Consider the following 23,832-nt stretch of genomic DNA (forward strand, 5'->3'; position numbering starts at 1 on the left):
AGAGAGGCAGAGAGGTTTAAGGGAGGCGTTCCAGAGCTTAGGGCCAAGGCAGCTGAAGGCACAGCCACCAATGATGGAATGATTAAAATCAGGGATGTCCAAGAGGCTGGAATTCGAGGAGCATTAATTTCTTGGAATGTTATAGGGTTTGACGCAACTACAGAGATAGGGAAAGGCCAGGTCATGGAGAGATTTGAAAATGAGGATCAGGATTTTAACATTGATGCATTGATTAATCGGGTGCCAGTGTAGATCAGTGAGCATTTGGTGCATGTTAGGACATGGGCAGCAGAGATTTGGTTGACTTTGAGTATATGGAGGAGAGGATGTGGGAGGCCAGCCAGGAGTGTGTGAGAATAGTCAAGTCTGGAGGTAACAAATGCATGGATGAATATTTCAGCAACAGAAGAGCTGAAGCAAGGATGGAGACGGGTGATGTTATGGATGTAGTTTTAGTGTTGGCACTGATTGGTGGTTGAAACCTCATCCCAGGGTCAAATATGATATTGAGGCTCTGAACAGTCTGGGTTAGCCTTACATAGTTGCCACGGAGAGGGGTGGAGTTGGTAGCTAGGGAGCAGAGCTTGTTGCCGAAGACAATGACTTCAGTCAGGTCATTATTGAATTGGGAGGGAATTTCTGCTTGTCCAGTGATGGATGTTGGATAAGCAATTTGAAAGGGTCGAGAGAGGTGGTGGTGAGGCAGAGTTGGGTGTTGTCAGTGTGCATATGGAACCTGACATTGTGGTTTCCAATGATGTTGCCGAGGGGCAGCGTGAAGCTGTGAGGGGCCAAGGATTGATCCTTGGGGGGCACCAAGTAATGATGTGGGAATAAAAAGAAAAGTTGTTGTTGGCAATTCTACAGCTATGATTAGACAGAATATGGTTGTGTAATAGAAATGTAACTGGTTTAGCAATCCAGATATTCTGGGGATGTGGGTTCAAATCCTGCCATGGCAGCTGGTGGAATTTCAATTCAATTAATTATTCTGGAATTAAAAGCCAGTTCCAGCACTTGTTGTAAAAACCCACCTGGTGCACTGCCGTCCTTAGTCCTTACCTGGTCTGGCCTAAATGTGACTCCAGACCCACAGCAATATGGTTGACTCTAAACTGCCCTCTGAAATGGCCTAGCAAACCACTACATAGCCAAAAAGGAATGAAACCACACAGCATTTACCCAGGCACCTGAAATGACAATGGCACATTCAGCTCTGCTGATCCTGCAAAGTCCTCCTTACTAACACCTGGGGGCTGGTGCCAAAATTGGGAGAGCTGTCTCACAGTCAGTCAAGCAACTACTTGCATAGTCATTCTCACTGAATTATATTTTGCAATGTCCCAGGCATCACCATCCCTGGGTATGCAGTGATACACAATCAGGAGGGAGTTGCCCTGGGAGTCAACATTGACTCCAGACCCCATGAAGTCTCATGGCATCAGGTCAAACATGGGCAAGGAAACCTTCTGCTGATTACCACGTACCGCCCACCCTCAGCTGATGAATCAGTGCTTCTCCATGTTGGACAACAGCTGGAAGATGCACTGAAGGTGGAAAAGGCACAGAATGTGCTCTGGTGGGTGACTTCAACATCCATCACCAAGTATGGCTTGGTAGTGCCACTAAAAACCCAGCTGGATGAGTCCTAAAGGACATAGCTGCTAGACTGGGTCTGTGGTAGATGGTGAGGGAAAAAAGAAGAGGGAAAAACACACCTAATCTTGTCCTCATCAATCTACGTACTGGAGATGCATCTGTCCATGGCCACCACACAGTCCTTGTGGAGATTAAATCCCACCTTCATGTTGAGGGTAGGATATCACGCTGTGCGGCACTATCAATACGCTAAATGGGATAGATTTAGAACAGATCTAGCAGCTCAAACCTGGGCATCCATGAGGCGCTGTGGGCTATCAGCAGCAGCAGAATTATATGTAACCACAATTTATAACCACATGGCCCACCATATCCCTCACTCTACAATTAACCCTGGTTCAATGAAATGCGCAGGAGAGCACCACTAGGCATGCCTAAAAACAAGATGTCAACCTGGTGAAACTGCAACACAGAACTAGTTTCAAGCCAAAAAGCGGAAGTGCATGCGATGGACAGAGCTAAGCGATCCCACAACCAATGGATTAAATCAAACCTCTGCAGTCCTGCCACACCCAATGGCAGAATGGACAATTAACCAACTGACAGGAGGAGGAGGCTCCACAAATATCCCCATCCTCAATGATGGAGGAGCCCAGCACATCAGCAAAAAGGTAAGGGCTGAAGCAATTGCAACATTCTTCAGCCAGAACTCTGAGTGAATGATCCATCTTGGCCTCCTCCTGGGGTCCCCAGCATCACAGATGCCAATCTTCAACAAATTCATTTCACTCCACATGATATCAAGAAACAGATGAAGGCACTGGATAGTGCAAAGGTTATGGGCCCTGACAATATCCCGGAAAAAGTGCTGAAGACTTGTGCTCCAGGACCAGCCGTGCCCCTAGCCAAGCTGTTCCAGTACAGCTACAACACTGGTATTTACCTGGCAATGAGTAAAATTGCATAGATATGAGCTGTCAGGAGAAATCCAACCTGATCAATTACCACACAATCAGTCTACTCTTGATCATCAGTAAAGTGGTGGAAGGGGTCATCGACAGTGCTGTCAAGCAGCATAACTCAGCAATAACCTGCTCATTGATGCTCAGTTTGGGTTCCACAAGGGTCACACAACTCCTGACCTCATTACAGCCTTGGTTCAAACTTGGACAAAAGAGCTAAATTCCAGAGGTGATATTCAAGTGACTGCCCTTGACATCAAGGCAGCATTTGACCGAGTGTAGCATCAAGGGGCCCTAGCAAAACTTAAGTTAATGGGAATCAGGGGATCCAATCCACTGATTGGAGTCATACCTAGCACAAAGGAAGATGATTGTGGTTGTTAGAGGTCAGTCATCTCAGCTCCAGGACATCACTGCAGGAGTTCCTCAGGGTAGTGTCCTCAGCCCAACCATCTTCAGCTGCTTCATCAATGACCTACCCTCCATCATAAGGTCAGATGTGGATGTTTGCCGATGATTACACAATGTTCAGTACCATTCACGACTTCTCAGATGCTGAAACAGTCCATGTTCATATGCAGCAAGACCTGGATAACATTCAGGCTTGGGCTGACAAGTGGCAAGTAACATTCACGCCACACAATTGCCCAGGCAATGACCATCTCCAACAAGAGAGAATCTAGCCATCTCCCCCGAACATTCAACATTCAATGCCATTACCACCACTGAATCCCCCACTATGAACATCCTGAGTGTTACCATTGTCCAGAAACTGAACTGGACTAGCCATATAAATATTGTGGCTACAAGACCAGGTCAGAGACTAGAAATCCTGTGATGAGTAACTCACCTCCTGACTCCCCAAAGCCTGTCTACTATCTACAAGGCACAAGTCAGGAGTATGATGGAATGCTCCCCACTTGCCTGGATGAGTGCGGTTCCAGCAACACTCAAGAAACTTGTTACCGTCCAGGACAAAGTAATTCACTTGATTGGCACCCCATCCACAAACATTCACTCCCTTCGCCATTGACATACAATGGCAGCAGGGATATACCATGTACCGCAACTCATTGCAGCAACTCGCCAAGGCTCCTTCGACAGCACCTTCCAAACCTTCGGCCGCTACCATCTAGAAGGACATGGGTAACAGTTACATGAGGACACCACCACCTTGAAGTTCCCCTCCAAGCCATACACCATCCTGACATGGAAATAAATCACTGTTCCTTCACTGCTGCTGGGTCAAAATCCTGGGTCAAAATTCCTTTCTAACAGCACTGTGGGTGTACCTACACCACATGGACTGCAGCAGTTCAAGAAGGCAGCTCACCACCACCTTCTCAAGAGCTATTAGGGATGGACAATAAATGCTGGCTGAGCCAGGTAAGCCCACATCCCAGGAAAAAATATAAATAAATAATAATGGAACAGGTGAAAGCAGTTCCATGTGGCTGGATGACACTGGAGAGGCATTGGAGGAGGATGGTGTGGTCAACTATCTCAAAGGCTGCAGACAAGTCAAGAAGGATGCGGAGGGATAATTTGCCTTCGTCACAGTCATACATAATGTCACTTTTGACTTTGTTATTAGATATTTATATACTGTGGTCGGGATGGAAATTTGTTTGGAGAGGTTCAAACATGAGTTCCGGAAAGATAGGCATGAATTTGGGAGGCAACAACATGTTCAATGACATTCGAGAGGAAAGGAAGGTTGGAGATGTGGTGGGTGTTGACAAGCACGGAAGAATCAAGGGTTGGTTTTTGAGGGGAGGGGTGATGACAGCAGTTTTGAAGGAGACAGGGACAGAACCTAAGGAGAGAGTGCCATTAACAATGTTGGCTAACTTGTCATTGGTAGTGAGGGTGGAGGTTACCTTAGAGACAGGTTTAAGAAGACAGAGTAATCTCTGCATTCTGGGCTGATCCTGGAATAGTGTGCAGTTTTGACAGAGGAGAGCAGGATCGATCTTGTTTTATGTGGTCCAGCCAGGTCACAGAACACTCCAAGTAGTTGGACCACCTGTCCCTGGTGGAAAAATTTATGCAGAAACCACAAGTCCATCAGGCAGTGGTCAACATGTAACATCCTGGAGGCCCTGAGGGAAAAGGAGATGATGGATCCTGTCGGATGGTTCCTTGAGCAGACTGTCAAAGTCATTTGGTAGAATGCCTCATCGCCAGAACTTTCCAGCAGGCACCAAGATGTAGCTTGACTAGTGGTGAGACAGGCCCTCCCTGTCTGATCCTTCCAATACGCCAGAAGTCTCACCCCCTCTGCAAGTTGCCCTCGAGGTGGCTGTGGGGGGGAAGAGACCTTTGTTCACTTCCTTATGGAATGTGCCTTTGCAAAGAAGGTCTGGAGAGAGATGCAGTGGTTTCTCTCGAGGTTCACCCTGAGCAGTGCTGTGATGCAGGACTCTGTGCTCTACTGGCTGTTCCCAGGGACACACTGAGGCAAACATCAACTGCAGCTGGAGGATCATCAACTCGGTGAAAGACACTCTTTGGTCTGCCCAAAACTTGTTGGCCTTCCAGTGCAAAGAGTTGTTCCCGATCGAGCGTTGCAGACTGGCACATTCCAAGGTCCAGGATTACGTGCTGAGGGATGCACTAAAGCTTGGGGCAGCCGCTGCAGAGGCACAATGGGGAAAGGTCGCTGCCCAAGACATTTCTCCCATAGTGCACCGAGGGGCTGTAAGTGGTATAGACCCCTCCGACTGTATGGCTCACATTGAATGTATGCAGTGAATACTAAATGTACCACGATTGTATTGAAGTACCTCAGGGTGCAACATGATCTATGTTGATAATTTGAATACCATTGCACTGCCTGTCTGTCTGTAATAACCATGTTGAAATGTCTGTAATGTTCATTGATTGTGTTGAAGCATCTCATGATCTATGTGGAAAAGTTGAATATGATTGCACTTTTTGTGATGGCCATTTTGAAATGTTTTGTAATCTTCTTCCAGATATTTTATAAATAAAGTATATTTTTCCAAAAACAAAAGGAAGCATTTTGAGATTTTTCAATTTCTGTCGGCGTAGAAAGCAGAAGGACGGGTGAAATTGGAGAATTTCCCCATGCTGAGGGTTTATCCTTTCCAACTTAATCATTCTCACAAAGGGGGTTTAGGCTTAAGGGCCTGAATTTCATGCTTGGTGTGTGAGCCAGGTCAGTGGGCCTGGAAGCGGACGTGAAATGCACTTCCGCCCACGATGGGCTCCCAAACTCAATTTCACGCTGGCTGGCCAGTTAACGGCCATCTCGTGTGAAACGCGCCCTGAGAAAGCCTCAGCACTGCTGAGGTGCGGGAAGACAGTGAGTGCTGACAAAAGCGAGTGTGCAGCTGGGTGTTTCTAGCGAGCTCCCTGAAGGCAGACAGCTGCTGCGGAGCTGCCTCAGGGAGCTGCAGACCTGGACAGATTAAATGAGAAGGAAAAAAACGCAGCAACCTGTGTCTATGCAACACATTCAAGCACCTGACAGCAGAACTTAAAAACCATCAGTCCCCAGATACCCTTTTATATTACATTTCACCCAGGACATTTTATCCTGCCCTTGGATGAGGTTTCATTAAAAACGAGCAGTCCGCCTGCCTGTTTTGCCTGTGCGGCCAGCACGAAATCACATGGGCAACGTAAAATCATGAATAGGGTTTTTAATGGCCTTAATTGGCCCTTTAATTGTTGGTGGGCACGGCTCCAACTCCTGTGCGTGCCCACTAACCTCAATATTGCTCACATGTGTGACGGCATCGGGACGTATGCCTGACGTCATTCCGCGCAATTTCACTTGCTTTCAGGTTGGACACGCGCCCACCACAATCAATGTAAGATTCTGGCCGATCGCATACAGCCCTGTAAGCTTTGTGTGTTCCGGTTCTGTTTCTGTAGTAATTTTTTCCACGGCCCAATAAGAACCAACAACACTCACCATTTCTGAGGGCTCCTTGCTCGCTTTACTGTTGCAAGATATGTCCACATTGGAAAATTTAGTTAGCCAGCTTGAGGAGGTCACACTGGATGAAATTACAAGAATGATTGAGGGAAATAAGTGTGTATCGTATTGTAGGAGCAGAAATCTGCCGGTAAGGGGACCAACTCACAAACTTCCTCGACAATAGGGCCCAAGATTTTTGTACGCACAGGGTCTGTGTATAAAGGAGGTTGGTATCTAGAATGCTCTGGGGTCCTTTTATACTGCATTTAACATCGTACAGAGACTGGCGATGACTGTCTACAAAGCCAGCAAATACATCTGTACCATTCTGCTCAATCACTTATTGGAGCTGCAGTCAACCTTGAAAACACATAAATATGCTTGCCTTGGTGAACTAACTACATTGACTGATATTGTAAGAATCCCCTGTGTTAGCTGGAAGAGAGTTAGAGGCATAAACTTCAAGATCACTTTGACCATGACTGCAGTTTGGTCCTTGTGGCTGTCTGTGTGTCAGATTGCTGTACAATTTACTCACTGCCTCGGTGCACTTCAGCCTGTGAAAGCAATTCCCTTCAGACATTCCCAGGTAGGTGTGCATGGGTCCATAAACACAGCAGGCAGTAGTAGGTCTGCCTGTGGTGCAAGCACGCCTGCCCGGCAATCCTCCTTTCATTCTTGTTTTACATCTCCAATAAACTCAAGCAATCATTGCAATGCCCATTTTACCAACATTTGGTGTAGGAACCAAGGGTGGGATCATCCCTTGCACTAAATGTCGGAGCGTGGGAAAAGGCATGTCCGCGTTGGGTTTTCATGCCATATCGCCCCATTTCCAATGTATCCTGCTTCATTAATAATGCATTCATGGGAAACACTGGTGGGCAGGCTGGGATTTGCCCTCTACACCTTGACCTTAGCCCTTCCTCGCTCCGGTGTCATATTTCAAGCGCACCAGAGCGCAACCTTCTTCATGTCTACAGACCAGGACTGCTCCAGGCAACAGATGACCCCAGAAACAAAGAAGGCGCCAGCCCCCAAATTTAGTGACACCTCTCTGGGGCTCTTGCTGGAAGCAGTGGAAGACTGCCGTGATGTCCTCTACCCCCGCTTTGGCCACAGGATGCCCACCTGACTCATCGATCTGCCTGGGAGGCGGTGACAGGGGTGGTCGGCGCCACCAGAGCACAGGGGAGGACAGCCATCCAGTGCAGGAAAAGGATGAATGCTCTCATCTCTTCCGCCAGGGTAATCAATCACCTCATCACTCTCAACTCACACACTCCCAAATCCATCACACATCCACGGGGATCTCACACCTCAAGGGACAACATTAATAACTCTCACACACACCCTCACATTTCCATCAGACTCATATCTTCTGGAGCTCACGTCCTCATCCTGTCCATGGCTCCGCTCACCACACAAACATTCCACACAGTCCCGAGTGTCCTGCTCACACTCTCTCCATCTGTTTTCATGCAGGAGAAGCTGGCTCAGAACAAGAGGGGGAAGTCACAAACCTGGGATGGAGTGGCCCACGTTAGGCCCCTCACTCACTTAGAGGAGTGCACTGTCTGCTGAGGACGTGGGCCATGCCTGCAGTGATGGTGAGGTCGGCAGCGAACACCCATGTGAGGATCCCACACCATATCAACGCTCTCTCAACACAACTGTAAGTGGTGTGTCTCATGTATTTGACTCTGCTGCCTTGCACTAATTATCTCTACTTTGGCCAAGCAACCGACACCCACAGCTAGCCAATCCCTCAGCTCCATCCAGGTCCTCACCTCCAGCCAAGAGGACACCTCCTCCATTGAAGAGCTGGGAATAAGCAGCCTGGAAGATCTGTCACAGCGCTTAGCCACACCCTCCACCAGTGCAGAGACACACATCTCGGTGGGACCTAGATCTAGAGCAGGCCCGGTTTCACAACCTTGTGGTCACCAGACAGATAAATGTCAGCAGCAGGAGAAGGCAGGTTCAGCTGATCTCCCCGACACTCAGAGGACTGCTGGGGAAGAGGCATCTGTGAAGTCCAAGTCAGATGACGAGCCTCTGGGTTCAGCCTTCCAACTCATCCTGGAGAGTCAGCAGAAGGCAGGGGAACAATACACAGAGCTGATGGAAGCCCTCAACAGAGTGGCATGCGAGTTAGAGGAATGTATTCGACTGCTCTCTGATGAAGTGGTGCCCACATGTGTGCAGACCTGCACTCCATCATGGTAGCCATAAGTGAGTTCCTGCATTGGCAATGCGAGAGGGAAATGGGCACCTCAACATCCCTCCAGGTCTCCTCCCCCTCAAGCAATCAGGCCAGGGATCTTGGTCACTTGAAGGGAGGGGGAGCAGCAGCTGGACACCCATGGATCATCTACTCAGGAAGCTCAGAGGCTGTCTGTTCCCTCTGCATCCCTTCTGCCTGTGACACCATCAACCTTGTCCTCTGTCACCACAGAGGGGCAGCTGGGCCACAGGAGGACAGTCAAAGTAAGCCAGGGCCCCCAAGACCTCCGCTCTCCAGAGACGCAGACCGAAGTCACCAGAGGCAACATGGCCAACCATTGCACAGGCTGTCTCCATCCCTGCTGCATATGTCAGGACAGCACCTAGAAGGAGGAAGAAGTGTGTATGTGGCAGGGCCTTTCAAAGCCTTGTGCAAGCACTCTCCCACAAAGGTAGATCCTTCCTCCTTCACACTTATCTCAATATTCTGAGCATTTTCAGTGCTGCCCGCTGGGATTCACTTTCAATTGTCTATCTGAGCTGAGCTGCAGCTCCGCCCACCCACTGATCACACTCCCATGCAGCATCTGTGCCTGTCCAACAGGAGGCTCTGCCCACTTTCAATTTCGAAAACCATGGCATTTGTTAGATTTCTGATCAGCTCCCATGTCGTTTCTCAACCCCCAGTCACCCATGTCTTTTCCCCCATCGCTATCAAACCCTCTGACATCAACTTCCACCTCCCCATGTCACCTATCAGCCCGAACCCTTTTCTTTCCAGGATGTCCAAATCCCTTCCTTCCCTACCTTCCAGAGAATCCCACCCCCATTTAGCATTGACCTCCCCTACCTCCTCCTTCCCACTCCAGGGTCCGTGTCTGCCTTCAAGTCCCCACCAACCACCCCCACCATCTCTTCTAGTGCTACTGTCACACCCACATCCTCCCACTCTCCCGGCTCCTTCTGCTCCTCTCATACTTACCATTCCCTCTTATCACACCCACCCTCAGTTCATTCTTCTGGAGGCAGAAGTTGACTCCACAGGGCCCTCAGATGTTCACCTGGACAATCCCCCCCATACTTCCTCCTGGACACCTTCCTCCCTCTGGATCCCTACACCACCACCCACCATCCCCCCAATCCATCCACTGCCTGAACTCCTTCTCCTCCCTGGTTCCTTCCTTCCCCCAGACTCCTTCTCCCCTCTGAACTCCTTCCCTTACACCTTCCTCCCCCCGTGTCACATTCTCCCTGTTATACCCTCCTCCCCCGTACACCCTCTACCCTCTCCCAACCTCAGCCACCCGACACCTTCGTCCCTGCCTCCTAACCTCAACACCGCACCCCCCCCCCGCCGTCGCCTTCATAACCCCCCACCCAAACTCATTCACCCGACACCTTTGTTGCCGCCCTTCCCATCCTCACGCTCATGGTACACCTTCCTCTCCCAGTCAAACCTACACCTTCCCCTCCTCCTCCCCCACCGACCTGGTTCACTCACAGCTGGACCTCCCTCTCCGCCCCCTTGCCGATCATCTGTAGTGGCCCATGGCCAAGACCTGTGATGTTCTGAATCAGGCCCGAGACATTAACAGAGACTTCCCGCCTTCCTTGAGCTATTTCATGGTAGAGCCATGTGCATGAGAATCTATCCAGCATGTGATGCATGTGTTCCTCCAGGCTCCAGGAGCTGTAGGGCTCTAGCATCTTCTCCTCGGCTCACGATGTGAGCAAGACCCTAACATTAAGTCCCGACTTCTGCACGTCACAGTTGCCCAGACGTGTTCTGGGCCGGTGTATTTTCCTGCCGGTGTGATGGTGGGGGACGATGCCAGTCAGACTTTGCTTTGCATCCCATTAGAGGGATGCAAAGTGGATTCACACCGGTCTCCAGCAGGATTGGCGTTCCGCATTGGCAGACACCATTGGATGATCCCGCTGTGCTTTCACACCTGCGTGAAACCGATTTTTTGCCTTCTTGCCATATTGCTCCCCCTACCCACCATGATGCCCGACGCCAATGGTAAAAGTACTTCAGATTCCCTTTTAGAACACACTTCTTTGACCAGACCTGAACAACACTGAGATGCAACTATTTAAGGCTGAGCTATGTGCACAAAGAATGAAATTGTGTGCCTGACAGTTTTATTAACACAAAAATCTGATCATCCTTCTGTAAAGTCACAGTGTGTTAGACTGCTTTGTAAATAGGGTCGTATTTTACTTTCATTAATAAAGTTTTAAAACCCTCTTTAAGACTTTGAAGCAACAGTTATTTGTTTAAGCTAAATTGTCCTTGTTAAACAGCAGTGAGGGATCATCTTTGACTTCAACTCCAATTGCCTGTGAACGCAGCTGAAACTGAGCAAAACTGGTATTGGAAAGTACCAATGGAAGTGCTGCGGCTGAGATGTGACCTCCTCAGTTGCATATGTCAGAAATTGACAAACAGGCCAAAGTTTTATTGAGGGCCTGCTTCCGGCTCTACAAATATAAACATTAAAACATTTTTAGGCTGAATGAGTGGCCTCCAGTTGCCCTTTAAGGGCCATCAGTTAAACAACTCAATGTCTGGTACAAATGGATGGAACACACATGGTATCAGACCTTAATTTTCACATATAAGCAGCCTCCCACCAGAAACAGAGAGACGCCTGTCTCCGATGGTGTCCCATGAAGCTGATGGCGGGTGTTGCACCTGGGGTTACCTCAAGTTAGAGAGTCTGAGAGAGTCAGACAGAAATCCAAAGAAGTAAACCCATGCAGCCACTGGAACTTTAAGTCTGAATGTCTTATGGTGGCTGTTGTCCTACAGCAGGAGGCCCTGAGGTTGATGGCCTGGTTTAGATGCACCTTTTTTGCCCCGATTCCTGGTGAAAACCTCTGTTAGATCTCTTTGTGATAAGGGTCAAATGGACTGTTGCAATGTTATGTTCCACCTACCCAGTCCTTGGCACCAAGAGGGGAGTGTAATATTGAGATTTTATTGTATATAAAAACAGATCTAATAGTAATAAAAAATATCTTCAATTATTTTTGTTAGTACAGTGTTGTGTATAGCTTCAGCTTTATAACCGTTCCAGAGGGCAGAATTTTGTCCTTGGTGGGGGTGCCGGCCTGTAATCGGCATCGCACTGCAGTTGCACGCTGGTGGGCCAATTAAGGCCTGCCTAGCATGAATTGTGAGCGGCAGCAGTGAGCACTGCCTGAGCAGGGTGGGGGGCTGGTAGGAGTGCGAGCAGGCCGAGCGTGAGCTTCACGCATGCGCACGAGTGAGCGCTTCATAATCTCCCTGAGACACAGAGCTATAAAAATATAATGAAACATGTCCCCTCATGTGACTCTGTAATGAAACATGTGCCCTCATGTGACTCTGTCACATGAGCAGGGGCATGTTATTAATTAAATTTTAAAACTTTTATTTTGTTATTATTTGCTTTTGGAGATCTCATCCCACCCGTGGGTGTAGTTTCCAACAAAATGCAAAGGGCACTAGGCCTTTTCACCTGCCCACCAACAGTTAGGTTGGACAGGCAGCGAAAAAATTAATTTAATTGATTATTTAGTGGTCTTAACAGCCCTTTGAATTGTCAGTGGGCGGGCACTGGAGTCAGCAGTGCGCCCGCCGGCCGAACTATCGTGCGACTGCGTGTTGACGCCTGCACGGTCGGCCGATGTCAACGCGTGTCATTTCACACTCGCCAAGTGAAAATTTCTGCCCAGAGTTACGAATTTTCTTTAGTCAAAATCTACTGTATTTGTTTATCTATATGAAAATAAACAAATTAGAATGAGCAACACCCTGAATAGAAGCTATAGATAACTTCCACACTTGCACCAGCAGTTCCTCTTTTACCTTCCTGCTTCTCTCAAGATGCTGCCTTATACTGAGATAGCATTTCATTCTCTGGAACCTCATGCAACTAACCATTGTTTCATAGTTCAGGAAGGCTGAGTTTGCTGCCATTTGCAGTTGTACTGTTTCATTCCCTGACATCATTTCGACACCACAGTGAACTTAATCACACGTGTCAATATAGCTACAAAATGTTTCTTTTAGAAATGTGTCAGCAAATCTTGTGTAGAAGATAATTTGAATCATCATATCTGCAACATCCCTAGGACACTTGAATTAAGAAGGCTTGGTATTTTCAATCTGGTTTTGAATGACTTTGTCAGCTGATTTCTGCAGAAAATGTAATGAAGGGCACTTAGGTGATTCTGTCATTCGGATGTCATATCCTAACCTCAGTTCAGTATCCTGACGATAAGACGAATTCTGATACTATTTCTATCCCAAATTAAAAATTTAATGATGAATTACAGCAAAAATAAGTTTTTGTTGTTCTGTTGAAGGGTCTTGAGGACTCTAAACGTCAACTTTTTTCTTCTCCACCGATGCTGCCAGACCTGCTGAGTTTTTCCAGGTAATTCTGTTTTTGTTTTGGAATTCCAGTATCTGCAGTTTTTTGCTTTTAAAATAAGTTTTTATTCAGAACTGCAGGGCAGAATCAGCTTTGCAATTAAGCTTGCAGTTCATGGTTAAATAAATCAAAGCCATACGCTGGGGTGCAGCAGCACTGGTTTTCTGCGCATGCTTATAAACGTATCGGTACCCATCTATGTGGCCATCTTGCATTGGCAGGAGACACAGTGGTTCAGAAAATGACTTTTAGCAGAGTACAGCCAATGAATGAATAAAGAAATGGCTGGTTGTGGTCGACATGAAATGAGAAACATTCAAGAACTGGATTGAGTGTGGAGAAGAACCACAAGACTGATCTTCAGCGTCAGGAAAGGAAAGAGCAATGTGGGCTTGATAGTTTGGAAGAATTTTGCAGCATCACAGAGTCACAGACTGATTACAGCTCAGATGGAGGCCATTCGGCCTGTCATATCAGTACTGGTTTTCTGAAGGCTCAATTCACTTAGCGTCGTCCTGTCGTCTCCCCCACGTAGACCTTCACGTTTCCTTTCCAGAAAATAATCCAATTCCCTTTTGAATGCCTCGATTGAACATGCCTCCACTACACTCTCAGGCAGTGCATTCCAGCTGTATGAAAAGGTATCCACTCATGTCTCCATTGCTTCTTTTGTCAATTACTTTAAATCTGTGCCCCCTTGGCTCACAATTCTTCCACCAATGGGAACAGCTTTTCTCCATCTACTCTGCTCTTGATTCTAAATACCTTTATCAAAGCTCTAAAATCTATCAAGTTGTCTGACATGTAATCTTAAAAAGCATAATTGACTGTTAAGGGCATAGAGAATGTTAATTTGGAATATTATTTTGAATTAAACTGCAGTAGTGAAACTAAGGAAGGAGCTAGGTTCAAACTAGCAAAAGATAATTGAAGTCAAAAATCCGAGAATCATTTAAAAAACAATAAGATACTCTTGTGGAAGAAGGGACTGTAGGATCTCTTGGGACGGATGAATTAAGACAGACTGAATGGCCTTCCTCATCTGTACGTACCTTGAGATCTTGTAATTATTTATTTCTGTAGCCAAGCTGCTGGTAGTTCAATAGGATGGGCAATACTTTTACATTCCCTCAGGTCCCCAGCATGATAGTCTACCAGTTTAAAAAGCTAACCCTCTGGTATCAAAGGAAATGCCTAGTCACATGCTGCAATGTTCTTTTGATCTCCCTGCATTACTTCAGGCTACAAAAGATCAACATGAAGGCAAAATGTCCTGCCTGGTGTCCATGCTCCACATGTGTTTAATTTGGATTTCACAGGTCTAAGGTTTGCAGTACTGGCAATGTTATGGGCCCAGACTGTAGTGTTAGCTGGTTTCATTGCCTTTTAAAAAAAATTGCACTGGGGGCTGGATTTTCCTAGTGTACCATTTGTAGTGGAGAGTGTCTTCCTGGAGTAGTTCTCTAGTGCTGACTCCCTTCCCTGCTGTTTAACTAGTCCAGTGGTTTCTACAGAAATGGAAATATTTCATGTTTTTGCACTGCGTAGTAATTTTAAGGTTGCTGTTTGAAATTATTGTTGTTCATTGTGGTCCCTTCATAACAGCTGGGAAAGCCCTTGTAGGCCAGTGATGGTAAAACAGTTTTGTTACATAGGGACAGAAATAGGCCATTCATTCCCTTGAGCCTGCTCCATAATTTCATTAGCTCATGGCTACTCTTTGCCTTCATAACTCCATTTACCTCCCTTCGCTCCATAGCCCTTGACTACAAAAATTTATCGGCTTTATTCATGAAAATTTCAATTGACCCAGCATCCACAGCTTTGGGGAACGAGTTCAATACTGCCCTGGTTGTGAAGAATACTTCCTCATTTCACTCCTAACTGCCCTAGCTCTAATTTTAAGATATCACCAATAAAATTGGCCTTGAGCAGTAGCACTAAATGGCTAACTGTGAAGCAGCTGTCCATTTACATCCTTCTTGATATTATTTTCTATTTAAGGCCAGTTTCACCACCTCTTTGCTCTGAATTTTCCTCACAGGACAAAACATTTTCTCTGCATCTACCCTACTGAATCATTTTATAGCTACACATCAATCTTCTAAACTGAAGGGAATACGACCTAAGTTTATGCAACTTATTCTCATAATTTAACCCTTTAAGACTTGGCATTATTTTGGCATCCTCCTCCAAAGCCAATATGTGCTTCCTGTATGTAAGTGGATGGAATTGCTTTAGCCACTGTCAGTCCAGTTAAGTGAAAGCCATGTTTTTGAGTGCTTAGAGGTAGAAAACACCTACTTTATAGTGTTCCACACACCAATGTATTTATATTATGTTCTGAAGAAGGGTCATTAACCTAAAACATTAACTCTGTTTCTCTCTCTCCATAGATACTGAGCATTTTCTGTTTTTATTTCAGATTTCCAGCATCTGGAGGATTTTGCTTTTGTTCATTATTTATGCTCATATTTTACTTCTCCTGTCAAATGTTGACAGTAAATGCCCAATAATAAATTGGTCCTACCAAAGGTAGTTGTGCCTTCAGCTGCCGAGTTCCTAAACTCTGGAATTCCTTCCCTGAACATCTCCGCTATTCTACTTCTCTTCCCTCCTTTTAGATGCTACTTAAATCCTACCTCTTTGCCCAGCTTTTGGTCATCTGCTCTAATATCCCCTTATGTGACTTGCTGTAAAATTTTGTTTTATAATTCTCCTGTGATGCTCCTTGGGATGTTTTATTACATTAAAGGTGCTACATAAGTGCAAGTTGTTATTGTTATTGCTCGGATGCTAGTCTCCCATGATGCAAACTAAAGAAGCACCCAATGTGAAAAGTACTTGTAAATGGAATATAAAACATTTATGAAATACTCTAACCAAAAGATTTGCTACCAAGCCATCAGTACCAAAAAGCAATTATTCTTTTTTGTTGTAGAGAATTGACAAACAGTGGACTGTGTCTGCCCGAGTTGTCCAAATGAAAACAAATAGGAGGCACTCGGAAGACTCAATTAAGTGAGATTAACACAGCATGGAACATATCAACTGGATTGTACAAAAGTGATTTACTTTGGAGATTTTACGTCCCAAAACATTTCTGTAAAATTGGAGTGAAGAGAAGGTGACTGCAGCTGAGACAAAGGCCTGCTTTTTCATATTAATGAAGTTGTCTATCTGATTTGATGCTTACACTCTGTGGCTCCAAGACACATGAACAGACTGATTTATCTCTCAGCAATCTATGATGAACACAACGTTAGCTGTTTACCAGATAAAAGAAGAGCATGATTTCTTTTTAAAAAAGGGCTATAGAAAAGGAATGCCACTTAACAACTGTTAATCATCAGTCAAGGTACCTTAATTAGGCTCCTTCAAAATTAGGGATAGTCTTTGTGTTCCAAGATAAATGGCACAGAAAGAATGAGTAATCGGAGTTACATTTTGAGTAACAACAGAGAGAGAAAGGATTAATCTCTCTCTGTCTTGTGTGATCACAACACTGATAAGAGCAGCGTCTCACTCTTAATCTGTCTGGCTACAGCCCATCGCCTGAATTGCATTGAATATAAATTGATGTTTATCAATGGCCATTCCAAAACTTGCACTAAATCTAAACATGTCTGTAAACTGCATAAAAGAAAAATACTGTGGATACCAAAAATCTGAAATAAAAACAAAAAATACTGGGGCTGAGTTTTCCGTTTGGCTTGCAGGGGAGCACCCAACATGCCATCGTTGCAAAGTTGTGCGATATTTCATTCGGCAGGCTTGCGCCGGAGTCAGCTGCTCGCTTGCCAATAATTGAAAGGCCTATTAAGGCCATGAACCAGGTAATTAATCTGAATTCCACGTTGCCCGACCAGGTTGGCGGGCAAGCGGAAAGGCTAAGCGGCCTTTACATTTTTAGGAAATCTCAACCACGAGTGGGATGAGGATTTCTAAAGCTTTAACAAATTAAATAAAAACTTTTCTGAAATGCAAACATGTCCCATCTCATGTGACACAGCGCATGCTTGAAAGAGCGTTGGACCCAACTCTCCCTCCTCCCCCTGCCCACACAGGTAGTGCTCAGTACTACCTCTTGCATATTACGCTGGGAGGGCCTTAATTAGCTCGCCCACGTAAAATGGCAATGCGGAGCCGATCGCAAGTGGCGATCAGGTTCCCGGCTGCCCCCACCCTATTCCACCGAGCCTGCCCGACTGGAAAATCCTGGCCCTGAAAAAATTCAGCAGGTCTGGCAGCATCTGTGAAGAGAGAAACAGAGTTAATGTTTTGAGTGCGTATGGCTCTGAAGAAGAGTCATACAGGCTTGAAATGTTAACTCTGTTTCTCTCTCCAGACATGCTGCCAAATCTGCTGAGTTTTTTCAGCATCTTCTGTCTTTATTTCTGTAAACTGCATGTTGGTGGGATCTAAATCAATACTGCCAAAAAGTTGTAGAGATAAGAATGGTGTATAACATGATGCACTGATTTGAGATGTGGCAAAGGTTAATTATTTCTTGAATAAACTGGCAACCACTTTTATTTCTAAGTATAGTTATTAATTTTATTTTGCTTTTTCATCTTTATAGATGTTGAGCTGTTTTAAAAAAAATCTGTAGATGTATGGGCTTCAGCATCCCTGCATACATTTGTTTAAGGTAACGCTCATATGGATTTCAATAACTCGGGCCTGAAACTTGCAGTGTAAACTCTACGCTTTGGGGTATGCAATGATCCCTTTTCCAGTCAAAAACTTGCATTTAGGATAACAATTTATCAGGCTTTGGTCCTATGCAGATGCTCCAGGTGGTCGCCTTAAACAGCCCATTGAATATATACATTACAAGCTTAAGGGCATTGAGAACATTTTTAAAAAATTTAACCCCAAAATTCAGAGATGACCAACTATCCTGCATTTTAATTTCCTTATTCGGACTGTTTGTCCCATGTGCCTTGTGGGATGCCTTTTGTCCTGTCTTTCTAAGGTAGCCTGTGGGAGACTGATTCTGGGAGTCTCCTGGGTGATTCCAGCGGGACTACAGGTGAAGGAGTCAGCCAGCAAAGAGATGATAATGTTGTGACCCAACAAGATAAATTCTAAGGGCAGAATTTTCTGTATGGCAGTGGGGGCGGAACGGGAGCGGGCATGGGCGGGCGTGGACCCAATCGACGCTCACAATCAGGTCTGCGCTGCCATTTTATGTGGACAGGCCAATTAAGGCCCACCCACCGTACTTCACGATTCCCGTGCATAGCGGGAGTGGGCGGGCGGTGGCGGGTGCGCTCAGCCTGCCGGGCCCAATGGCGACCTGGCGGCCTGTGTAAAGGAAGGCCCTGGCAGCCTCGGAAAGGCTGCTCGCAATGGCTGGGCGAAGGGCTCTGCAGAGGGGCAATGGAGGTTATGCAAATCCGGAGGTTAGGCCATCAGGGCAGGCCAGGCCGGAGAGTAGGGCGGGGTGCCAATGCGCCCCTCATTTCTCTGATGACTGCCTTGCTGCCCTCAAGGAGCACGGCGGGATGTGCTGGTTCCCCAGGATGGGAGGAGGACATCCCCCCCACATAATGAAACTGGGAGGAGGTGGCGGAGGTGTTGAGCTCCTGTGACATGGTGCAGCGCACCTGGATCCAGTGTCGCAAACACTTCAACAACTTATTGCGCTTTGGCAGGGGGAGTACCATGTTGACATTGGTCACTTAACCCAGCAGGTTGGCTTTCCCCCCTGCTGCCCTCCTCCCACCCCCAAGTCTGAGTGTAGTGACTGCATTGAATCATTGACAGCATGCGTCCTTCGCTGAACCAGCAGATATTGCCCATGCCGAGGTCAGCCTAAGAGGTGAAGAGATGAGTTCTGCACCCGCAGCATGTGTTACACTGAGTCCCACATGACAGTTTTGGGGGCAACCAGGAGGAGCTGTACCTAGGTGCTGTGCTCGAACTCCAGGACATGCCCAAGTCAGGGTGATGACATGCTGGGAGGGGAGCTTCAAGGTGGCGTGACAACTAACCACCTGCTGCCCTCTGTGTTCCACATGCTTGCGCCTCTTTGTTATGGAAGGATATACCATGTGGTGCCTAATGTGATGTAGGCAGCATGTGGCCAAGGGGGGTGGTGGGGGGGTGTGGCGGGTGGGGAACAGGCCGAGCATTTCTGTCTGAGTGCTCGGCAGCAGCGGGGTGAGGAGGCACTGGAGCCCTGATATGTCCCACTCTGGTTAGGGTGGGCTGTCCGCAAAGAGAGTCCATGTGCAATTTTCATTAATCAGTGCTCTTCTCTCCTTTTCAGGAGGAGAATGCTCAGAACACAGCAGAGTGTGCAAGGACTGGCAGTGGCCTGGCGCAGTTAGCCATTCTCAGCCGGTTTGAGCAGGAGGCCCTGGATTTGGCAAGGCGCCCTGCGCCCAGGTTCACTAGTGTCGGTGAGGCTGGGATGCCATGGCAAGATATTTATGCCCAGCAGTGAGGTCAGCATTGTTCTCCCAGCAGCCATAGCAGTGCTGAATGTTAATTGATTTAATTTTGCAACGTGGCTTGACCATTAGTTATGGAAGGATGAGCGCATAATGATCCGGGAGACAGAGATGTAGTTTGACATGGTCTCTATGTTAACTGACCCAATGTCCTTGTTCTTCCTTTCAGCATCAGCAGACCAGGGCTGGGAGGAGGAGCAGCAGATGTCCCCTCTCACACCTGAGGGCCCTGAAGTCTCACCAGTGTCACACCATTTCTGCCAGGCAGGCAACACCACCTCGGTGGGAGTTAGAACATTGGCTAGTGTCCCGGGGCACAGTGGTGAGGGCACTTCACAGTTGCTGGTGGAGCTGGCAGAGACAGAGGGTGCCCATGACACCAGCAGTTGGAGGACTGCAGGGGACCAGGTACATGCTCAGTCGGTGGCTGATGATGTGCCTCTGGAATCGTCTGCAATGCAGCAAGCGCAGGGAATGCAGCCGGGTGCGCGGAAGCATCTGTGGGAGATACATGAGGCTATGCTTGGCTTGGTCTCTGGGGTGGAGGAGTCAACGTGGATGATCGCCAATGCAATGAGCCACATGTCCAAGCGCCATGTGTGCTCCATGGAGAGAGTGGCGACTCTCCTGGAGAGGCTCCTCCAGGAGACCCATCAGGGCTTCCTGGGGATGTGCTTGGACCAGCAAGACCTCACATCGGCATTGACCTCAGCTGGTCAGTGCCAGTGTGGGAGCTGGTGTGGGCACCAACTTTCCCAGCTCAGTGCCCATCCATCCACAGTGAGCAGGGAGGACTGAAGCGACCTCACATCAGATGAGCAGCTGCCTGTCGTCGCTGTGGGCACCTCTCAGGGCGCTCCAGATGAGGGCGGCAGCTTCTCCATCCCTCTCCCAGTGACCATGGTATCTGGTGAGGCTGCAACAGCTAGGGAGATGCCAACTGTGGAACAGGCAGCTCCCTCCCAGGCACAGCTAGCACAGGCTCCAGGGGCCAGAGGACGACTGCCAAGGTCATCAAGGCCAATAGGACAGCAGCGTAAGCAGGCTGTCTCAGATGCCACCCCGAGCAATGGGGCAGCACCAAGACATAGCACCTGGAAATGTAAACATAAGGCGCCTTAGGCACACCACGGATTTATCACTGGTGCTTTTGTGTTGGTCCAAGATGAGGCCTTTATGATTTGCTTTGAATTGGAACACCCTTGTCATTTTGTTTCATTAAGTCTCTATGCCTATGATATTAAATTCAGACATGTGACCATGGCTGATGGTGCCTCTTTTCTTCTGCATATATATAGTTTCCAAAAATGTTAGGAGTGCTTTGTGGACATTCAGCTTTATTAATAAGTCAAAAGCAAAAAACTGAAGATGCTGGAAATCCAAAACAGAAACAAAAATACCTGGAAAAACTCAGCAAGTCTGGCAGCATCAGTGGAGAGGAGCACAGTTAAAGTTTCGAGTCCTCATGACTCTTCAACAGAACTAAGGATAAGTAGAAAAGGGATGAAATATAAACTGGTTTAAAGGGGTGGGTGGGACAAGAAGAGCTGGATAGAGGGCCAGGGATAGATGGAGATAACCAAAAGATGTCACAGACAAAAGGACAAAGAGGTGTTGAAGGTGGTGACATTATCTAAAGGAATGTGCTAATTAATTAATTAATTACCCTTAATTAGCACATTATATTTCACCCCTTTTCCATTTTTCCTTAGTTCTGTTGAATAGTCATGAGGACTCGAAACTTTAACTGTGTTCCTCTCCACAGATGTTGCCAGACCTGCTGAGCTTTTCCAGGTATTTTTGTTTTTGTTTTTGATTTTATTAACAAGGCCCTTAGTTACTGTTCCTAGAATTGGCGCTTAAGTATCAATTATGGAGCCTACAGGGCACTGGAGTGCACCCCCTGAGCGGTACAGGCATCGGAAGTGCATTTTGAGAAGACCAATGGTTCTCTCCACCTCAGCCCTTGTGGAGGTGTGGCTCCTATTGTACCGCTGCTCAGCTTCTGTTCTTGGATGGCGGAGAGGCGTCGTGAGCCACCTTCTGAGGGGATAGCCCTTGTCACCCAGCAGCCATCCATATAGCCGGACTGGAGCACTGAAGAGCCCCGGCACCTGGGAGTGTCTGAGGATGTAGGCGTCGTGGGAGCTGCCTGGGTACCTTGCACAGACTTGCAGAATCAGCATCCTGTGATCACACACTATCTGCACGTTCATGGAGTGGAAGCCCTTCCTGTTGATGAAGGCACCGGGCTTACCTGCTCGTGCCTTGATGGCCACATGTGTGCAGTTTATTGCATCCTGGACACGGGGGAAACCTCTGGCTCACTGTGTCTGGCTTGTCTGGTCCCATGGTGGTGGATGAAGGTCAATGCATGGCTGAACAGAGTGTCTGTGATCTGCTTGACATAAGTGTGGTTAGCCGATTGGGAGACACTGCAAAGATCACCCACCGAGCCCTGGAAGGAGCGAAAGGCATAGAAGTTGAGGGCAGCTGTGACCTTCAGAGCCACTGGCATGAGGTGTCCACCCACACAGTTAGGGGAGATCTCAGGCCAATCATCTGAAAGACGGAGGTGACTGTCTCCCTTGAGAGACAGCACCTCCTCTGGCACTGCATCTCAGACATATTGAGGTAGCTGCTTCGCCACCTGTAAACCCTGGCAGCAGGATGGTAGCGTCTTCTGTGGCCCCTTCCACCTAGGACTACATCTTGGCCCTGTGCCCCTTATGCCTGCTCCCTAAGGTGGCTTCCCTGGAGGCTGAATGTGCACTCCTGGCCTCCTCCCCCTTCTAGCCCTCCCTTCCTCCTCAGAGGCGGTGTCTCCAGTGGAGAGTTCAGCTCCCATTCCCAGGCTAAGGGGAGGCTTCCTGAAACCTGCAGGCCCAAAAACAAATCCTCACTGCAGAGTGCTGACCTGATGCTTAAGAGTCCAGACAAAGCAGCTGGTATGCGTTTTGAAAAATTGCAGATCACACAGGCAAGTTTAAAAAATTTTGAAGAATCGATACTTGAGAGAACACACCCGCAACCCCAGTGAGCCTTCTTATCCCGCACGTGGATGACGTTTATACAAATGCGTCCTACCCGCCTGCCTGTTGTGCCTGTGCGCTGACTTGAAGATTGCACGGGCGCCGAAAAATCAGTCGATTGGCGTCTCAAGGGCCTTAAGTGGCCCATTAATTAATGGCAGGCCAGCAGCAGATATCATCGCGCACACGCCCAATGGAATATCGCGATGGCGCACGGTGATGCTCGCCCGACGTCACTGCATATCATTTTATGCACGGATGTGCGGGGGCCAATGGGAAAATTCTGCCCTAAGTTGATTTTAAAACCCTTCTTCCACCAAGTATTATGCTCCCAAGACTCCTCACTTCTTATGTTGAAACCCCCCAAGCACCATGACACCCTGCCCCCTTCACAGTCTCTAGCAACCATCCCAAGCACCCACCCCCCAAGCCCCACCCCCACCACCCCCCCACCCCCTGCTACCCCCGCATCACCCAGATCCCATGGTCAAAGTGTCCTTCATTTTGTTTCATAGGAGTTGGTCATCCTGGGGGCCTGCTCTGCTTGGGGTTCTTCAGCACCCCTCATGCCCACCAGTGACAGCTAAATGGCTATAAAGTAAAAAATTCTCTGGTGGGATTACCAATCCCCAATCTCAACAGTTAGCTGTAATTCCCCTTCCCGGGATGTACTTGAGGATGCGTGCCAGGAAACTATATGGCCCAACGTTGATGTTTTCACTGTGGAATCATAGGGGAGAATTTTATGGTTCACTTTGGATGGGTTTGGAGGTGACGAGCATGTATACAATTCTGTGGGTGCCTTTCACAATGCCCACCCATCTGCCCCTGGTCCAGCCGCGATTTAACAGGCGGTAAGTGAGGCCTTGGGAGGCATGCCTACCCTCGTGTCAATTGAGGCTCTTAGGTGCCTTCCTGCTTGGTGGCAATTTTTCAGCTAGCATGGGTGAGAAGCCTAGCGGATTAAACTGCTTGAGACTCAGGTGGGAAAATTGGGGGGGGGGGGTTGCCTCCTTCACAGGAACCCTTTTACAGTCCCACCATGAATCTTCCCTCCACCCCAGCATGTTCGATCTGCCGCCTCCTCCTATCCCAGTCTCAATAAACGCTCCCTCAAATCAGCCATCTGGCTCCTGGCTCTTCTTCTTCAAGGGTTGGATGCAGTCCCAGCAATGGCCA

The 23,832-nt window shown here is 47.7% G+C and overlaps 1 protein-coding gene across 3 annotated transcripts in view; it reads right to left on the bottom strand.

Moving 5' to 3' along the window:
* The window catches only part of dlc1 (DLC1 Rho GTPase activating protein), a 593,090-nt gene that overhangs the window by 251,168 nt on the left and 318,090 nt on the right, over positions 1-23,832 (bottom strand). The window lies entirely within an intron of this gene.

The sequence above is a fragment of the Carcharodon carcharias genome, chromosome 1 (genome assembly GCF_017639515.1).
Source record: "Carcharodon carcharias isolate sCarCar2 chromosome 1, sCarCar2.pri, whole genome shotgun sequence".
Lineage (NCBI taxonomy): Eukaryota > Metazoa > Chordata > Chondrichthyes > Lamniformes > Lamnidae > Carcharodon > Carcharodon carcharias.